General features: G+C 41.8%; 1 protein-coding gene across 2 annotated transcripts in view; it reads left to right on the top strand.

Annotated features, from left to right (window-relative positions):
- LOC143274963 (MORC family CW-type zinc finger protein 3-like) overlaps window positions 1–7,500 on the top strand; it is a 48,016-nt gene that overhangs the window by 4,714 nt on the left and 35,802 nt on the right. The gene's annotated exons all lie outside the window — the stretch shown is intronic.

The raw sequence follows: 7,500 nt of genomic DNA, 5'->3' as shown, positions 1-7,500 counted from the left end.
CTCATCATCTTGTACAACGGAAAGTGGGTCTAATCACCCAGCTTCGTACAGGTCCACTCTCTGCCACCAACCAGTGACGCCATCAAGTATAATATGTGGTCATATCTTCAAGTACCGCAATGGGTGCACTGTGACTGCAACCTGAACCCAGAGGACAAGGGATGGCGTGAAAATGACGACCATCTTCAGCCTTTAATAGCTGACCCAACACCTGCTCCAGACACACTTCTTTAAGTAAGTGGATACAGATGCTAGTCAGACTATGATTTAAGGTTGTGGAGCTGTAAGAAACATGGACTGGCCTGTTCTCTTGTTGCATGTGGTAACTGCCGCAGTGTTACTTATGCAAATTCTCCTGTCTATCTTTGGAGGAAGTGACCGTGGAATACCAGGGCAAACTGGTGACTGACACACAAGTAAGCCTTTTACTGTTGTGATTTATGTTATGAATAATGATTTGATGACAGATATGAACGTAATTTTTCAAGGCTTTTCCAACGAGGTGCAACTTCTCCATATTACTGCAAGAATTTGTAAAGTAGGTCATTTGTACAAGGTATCGTGTAACGTGACCTAATTTTCAGCCTGTGGGTCCTCGGGTTGATTTTCAGATTCTACAAACCATGTAGAGTAATATTCAGCAAAAGAAAATATACTGCAGGAAACTTTCCTGTGAAATCTTTGGAGGAACTATTCCCGTAAGAATTTGTAAAGTAGGTCATTTGTACAAGGTATCGGGTAATGTGACCCAATTTTCAGCCAGTAGGACAGTGACATGTGCGTCCTAGGGTTGATTTTCAGATTCTAAAAAAACATGTAGGATAATATTCAGCAAAAGGAAAATATATTTCAGCGAACTTTCCTGCGGTATCTTTGGAGGAACTGGCCGAGGAATACTCGGGCAAGCCGATCTTATGTTGACTGGTGACTGACACACAAATAAGCCTTTTACTGTTGTAATGCACACACACAGAGAGAGAGAGAGAGATACGAGTCGTATATATATATATTGTTTTTTTCTAGAGGGTCAGCAGTCTTTTATAGGAATGTATGGGAAGCCTTGAGTAGCGCACTCCGGTAGGGCTGGAGACTAAATTTAAAATTTTTATACAAAAAAAAAAGGAGAATAATACAAGCAAAAGTCAGTGAACTCTACTCAGTCTCGTCACAAGACAGGAAGGTGGCAGAATGGTTAAGACGCTCAGCTGCCAATACAGAGAGTCCGTGAGGGTGTGGGTTCGAATCCCGCTCTCGCCCTTTCTCCTAAGTTTGACTGGAAAATCAAACTGAGCGTCTAGTCTTTCGGATGAGACGATAAACCGAGGTCCCGTGTGCAGCACGCACTTGGCGCACTGAAAAAGAACCCATGGCAACGAGAGTGTTGTCCTCTGGCGAAATTACGTAAAATGAAATCCACTTTCATAGGTACACAAATATGTAAGCATGCACTCAAGGCCTGACTAAGCGCGTTGGGTTATGCTGCTGGTCAGGCATCTGCTCAACAGATGTGGTGTAGCGTGTATGGATTTGTCCGAACGCAGTGACGCCTCCTTGAGAAAGTGAAACTGAAACTGAAACTCGTCACAAGCTGAGTGAGGCAGCCACACGGCCTCCTTTGTCAGAACGAATCTCTTGACAGCCGGAAGTACGGCAGGAAGTGCTACAGGAAGTGCTATCAGGTCTGGTTGTAGTCCAGCAGCAGCTAGCCACCGCTTGGCCACGCCGTAAGTCACAGGCTACCATCAGGGTAGCGTAGAGCATTTTTGTTTTTGTGTTTATTGATTTTATTTCTGTATTCATTTATTTATTTAGTGATTGGTCTATTTCTTTGTTTATTTGTTTGTTTGTTTATGGATTTATCTATTCATCTATTTATGTTCGTATTCGTCTTACAAAAACACTTAAACATTTGTCAGACTCAGTCGGAACTTCAGACACGGTTTGTCCTGATTGACAGATACGCGATTTTTTTTTTTTTTTTTTTTTTTAAACTGTGAGCATTCAATTACACACACACACACACACACACACACACACACACAAACTCAGTCCGAAGGTAGAGCTGCTGCAAGCACGTCTTCACACGTCAACGGCCGGAGGTTAGGAAGCTGAGAGAGACAGACAGACAGACAGAGAAGCAGTGAATAGATAAATACATTATGTATAAATATACAAATAGATGTTTAAATGTATAGACAAATAAAGGATAAATAACAAACTACATACAAAGAATGCAATATTCGTGTTAATTATAAAAATGATAATAATAATAATAATGATAATAATTATGCTCAAATAGCACACTGAACAGAAAAATGCTCTTGCTGTCTTACAAAACACAATACATTCTACATTGCGCTCTATTTGATTGTTGCATAAACACACCAATGCATTTAGTAGACCATATACAGATACATACAACGCATGTGATGATGATAATAATGAGTAGTAGTGGTAGCAGTAGAAGATGTAGTAGTAGTAGTGGTGGTGGTGGTGGTGGTGGTTGGTATTCTTGTTCTTGTTTTAATGTTATTATTCTTGTTGTTATCACATACATACATACACACATATATATATATATGTGTGTGTGTGTGTGTGTGTGTGTGTGTGTGTGTGTGTGTGCATAGTTCATATGTTTTCACACTAAACCAAGTATATGACATGTACTGGAGTATGTATTGTTTGAGTAAACCTGCCACAGCCGCATATTTCTCTGTTGTGGAGAGAAGAAATTATGTTTGAGGCTGGATTCAAAGAAGGCGAGAGGTTGTCAGTGGAGTCTGTTCCACGTCTTTGGGGCTTGAAAAGAAAAGAAAAGAAGAAAAAAAAAACCGGCAGTTGTATGAGTTTTGTAATGTGTTTGGTTTGACACTGCAAGGCAAGGCAATGTTTGAACAAATGAACAAATGTTATATTGAGGGTAACTGGTTAAGCTGGAAGCTTCTTTACACCATGCCCTCCCTCACACACACACACACACACACACACACACACACACACACACACACACACTCACATGCACAAAAGATGAAAAAGGAAAAAAGAAAGAAAGAAAAAAAGTGAAAGAAAAAAGAAAATCGGTACGGACACTCGGTGTAGACGGTAACAACAACAACAACAACTACAACAATAGTTAATCACGAAACATAAAAAATAGCATGGAATATAACTCTCTCACACACACACACACACACACACACACACACACACAAACAAACAAACAAACAAACACGCACGCACGCACCAGCTTACGCACGCATGTATACACGGACTGATATACACTAATCTTCTGAGCTCCTTTCCCTGTTCACATTGTCAGAGAGCAACGAAAAAAATGGCAAGGCGAAGCAAGAGGTTTATTTCACGTGTTCACAGTGGGCAGTGAAACAATAAACTGTCAAACTGAAGACAATGTTAGGACGAGTTGTAAACTTGGCCAGCATGCAAAATCCTAACCTCGCCCCAGCAACAAATGTACGGCCTGTACAAATCCTTAGTAGAAAAGCACACCATTAAAAAAAAAAAAAATTAATAAAAATAAAAAAATTAAAAAATCCACTCTATTCTGTCTTAAAAAAAAAAAGAAAGAAAAGAAAGTGTACAAAAATCATTTGTCTCCCGTCACCTGTTTCTGTGATAAATGACACGGTGAAATAATGTTTTAATTCAGTTGCCTGTGGTTTGTTCATTGATGTTGCGAAAGGGTTTTTAGTGACTCACTTTTGTAAACAAAGTGAGCCGAAGTTTTAACCTGGTGTTGGGTTGTCTGTGTGTGTCTGTGTCTGTGTCTGTGTGTCTTTGTGTCCGTGATAAACTTTAACATTGACATTTTCTCTGCAAATACTTTGTCAGCTGACACCAAATTAGGCATAAGAATAGGAAAAATTCAGTTCTTTCCAGTCATCTTGTTTAAAACAATATTGTACTTCTGGGATGGGCACAAAAAAATAAAAAATGAAGCCTAATTATATGCAAACTTCATTTACTGTTATATTTATAATTTTTGTATTCTCTAAACTTGGCACTTTGATCTGATATTCTGACACAACAACAAGAGCAGTCATTATTATCATTTTTTGTTCAAACAGGAACTTCTTTCGCTAAGCATGGAAGTTTTATTTATTTTTGCAAACATAGTTTTGGCGCAGATAGTAAAAAAAAAAGGGAAATTACTCTGTAAATAATGCTAGGGGACTTAATTTGCTTTAAACTGATCTTTCTCATCTTAAACATTACATTTTGAAATTATACTCAATTCATTAAAAGCTTGGATTTTTTTTTTAAGTGTGTCACAAGTGAGTCTTGAAGGCCTTGCCTCTCTTGTTCTTCCTTGTGTGTATTGTATGTGTGTGAGTATAAACAGAGATCTGCCAGGAGAAAGAGAGGGTTAGACTGACGGGCGCAATAGCCGAGTGGTTAAAGCGTTGGACTGTCAATCTGAGGGTCCCGGGTTCGAATCACGGTGACGGCGCCTGGTGGGTGAAGGGTGGAGATTTTTACGATCTCCCAGGTCAACATATGTGCAGACCTGCTAGTGCCTGAACCCCCTTCGTGTGTACATGCAAGCAGAAGATCCAATACGCACGTTAAAGATCCCGTAATCCATGTCAGCGTTCGGTGGGTTATGGAAACAAGAACATACCCAGCATGCACACCCCCGAAAACGGAGTATGGCTGCCTACATGGCGGGGTAAAAACGGTCGTACACGTAAAAGCCCACTCGTGTGCATACGAGTGAACGTGGGAGTTGCAGCCCACGAACGCAGAAGAAGAAGAAGAGGGTTAGACGGGGGGTGGCAGGGAGGGGTGGTGGTGGTCTCCGATAAATACTTTTAGACTCATTGATTGATATGGATACTTATATAGCGCCTATCCTCGGTCGGAGACCAAGCTCTAAGCGCTTTACAAACACGGAACCATTCACACAACAGGCTGCCTACCTGGGTAGAGCCGACTGACGGCTGCCACTGGGCGCTCATCATTCGTTTCCTGTGTTATTCAGATTTCAGGCATGCACACATACACCCTCAGACAGACATGTAACATTTTATGTGTATGATCGTTTTCTTTATTTACCCCGCCATGGAGGCAGCCATACTCCGTTTTCAGGGGTGTGCATGCTGGGTATGTTCTTGTTTCCAAACTCCACCTAACACTTGAATAGATATACAGGATCTTTAACGTGCGTATTTGATCTTCTGCGTGCGTATACACACGAAAGGGGGTTCAGCAGGTCTGCACATATGTTGACCTGGGAGATAGGAAAAATTCTCCACCTTTACCCACCAGGCGCCGTCACCAAGATTCGAACCTGAGACCCTAAGATTGAAAGTCCAATGCGTTAACCATTCGGCTATTGCACCCGTCACTTAAGGGGTGTGTGTGTGTGTGTGTGTGTGTGTGTGCATGAATTAGATGGTGTTTTGTCTTACTGCGGAGTGGGGTCGGGGTTGATTCATGCTTGTAACGTTAGTCGCAGCTTTTGACCTTTCAGCTGCGGTGTCATGTCATAAAAAAGTAACATTTTTCTTACCACACAAAAATGCTTTCCTTTTACATGACGATTGACGTCCTCGTGGGAAGGGTATACGAGTTATTCTTTCATTTTTATTTCACTTGTGTCTTAAAATGTTATGATTATCTCACTGAATAATTCTTTTTTTATATATGATTATTGAAAAAGTTACGAGACACAGTGTATTGGAGGGATAGAGGTAGGGAGTACCAGACAGTGGGTCCGAAGACTGACAGATTCTTTTCGCCAAAGGTGTTGAGGGAGTATATGATAGTCAGTCGTGTCCGACTATGATCATCAGAACAGCAGAGGAGGCAACTGTTCCGACTATTTGGGCTAGAATTTGATTATAGTGGAGAGTGTCTTGCCCAAGTACATCCCCACTCTCTCGACCAAGAGGGTTTTAGGACAGTCGGCGTTGGGATGGTTCCCAAAGGCCAACTAGCCCACAAGGCTGCAGCACTAAGAGCCAGTGCAATTTTGCCTACTAGTTTGAGAGTCATAGTCCTTCACAAAAGACTAAGCTGTAAATGATTTCCCGTTGACTGGAGAAACCAGGGAGTATAATGGGCTATCAGCAGAAAGGAGTCAAAAGAGCGTTGTGTCCTAGAAAGATGGTATAGACGGAGACGATCTGAAAAATAAGCTGGCATATTTCCGTGACAGAGAAGCTGAAAGCAAAGACAAGCAATTCTATATTGAATTCTAGCCTTCACGGGAAACCAGTGAAGTGCTCTGGGCAGTGGTGTTGCACTCTCATGCCTGACCATACGGAGCACAAGTCGGGCAGCATGATACTGAATGCGCTGAAGTTTATTGAGGTTTCGTTATCAGGGAGACCGGCTTAGAGAGACTTACAGTTGTCTATTCTAGATACTGTGATAGAGACAGCGAGTTTGTTGACAGCAGCAGTGGCGGGGAAGGAGCGAGTGTTGCCTTTTCTACACAACTGACAGAATAGAGTGCAGCCTAAATGTCTGTTTTGTGTATAATGATAATAATAATAATAATGATAGTATTTATATAGCGCTGAATCTTGTGCATAAACAAATCTAAGCGCGTTCACACCAGTCATTCACACGCATGCATAACTCTAAAACTGAAGAAACTGAAGACAAGGAAGAGGCAGGGGAGGGAGGCTATCTTGTGAAGAGGTGGGTTTTAAGGCCAGACTTGAAAGAGCTCAGTGCAGGAGACCTGACGAAGCGAAAGAGGAAGTTCATTCCAATTGCAAGGTCCAGAGACAGAAAGAACGGGCGTCCAACGGTTGAGTGTTTGAATCTGGTTATGCGTAAACAGAGTGGATCCGAAGCCGATCGTAGAGAGCGAGATGGAGTGTAGAGGTGAAGGCAGCCACAAAGATAGGAAGGGGCAGATTTGTGAATACATTTATAACATAGTATTGACCTTATACTTTATTCTGTGTGAGACAGGGAGCCAATGGAGATGTTGCAAAATAGGAGTGATGTGCTCAGATCTTTTCTTTCTGAGAACGAGTTGGGCAGCAGAGTTTTGAATGCGCTGAAGGGACTGATGGATGAAGCAGGCAAACCAGACAATAGGGAGTTACAGTAATCAAGCCGAGAGAGAATGAGAGAAACACGGCAAGTCTAGATGTTGCATCGGTGGACAGATATTTCCGAATGGAACTGATGCGTCGCAGTTGACAGTAGCAGGATTGACATGTCTGACTGATAGATTTTTGCATGGACAGTGTGTTGTCAAGGACAACGCTGAGGTTCCTGACTGAGCTGAAAAGAGGGATGGATGTACTGCCAAGTTTGATTTTGTCAGCTGTGATCGAAGAGAGTTTTTGTTTGGTTCCTCTGTTCATTGCTTCGGTTTTGTCTGCGTTCAATTGTAGAGCCATCCGGTTTTGAATGTCCAAGAAGCATTCAGATGTTTCTGGCAAGAGCAAGGACACTTTTTCAGGGGTATCACTCTTCTGAAGTTGAGTGTCATCAGCATGGGAATGATGACTAACA

The sequence above is a fragment of the Babylonia areolata genome, chromosome 29 (genome assembly GCF_041734735.1).
Source record: "Babylonia areolata isolate BAREFJ2019XMU chromosome 29, ASM4173473v1, whole genome shotgun sequence".
Lineage (NCBI taxonomy): Eukaryota > Metazoa > Mollusca > Gastropoda > Neogastropoda > Buccinidae > Babylonia > Babylonia areolata.
The sequence above is the reverse complement of the archived record's forward strand: the minus strand, read 5'-3'. Positions and strand labels throughout refer to the sequence as shown.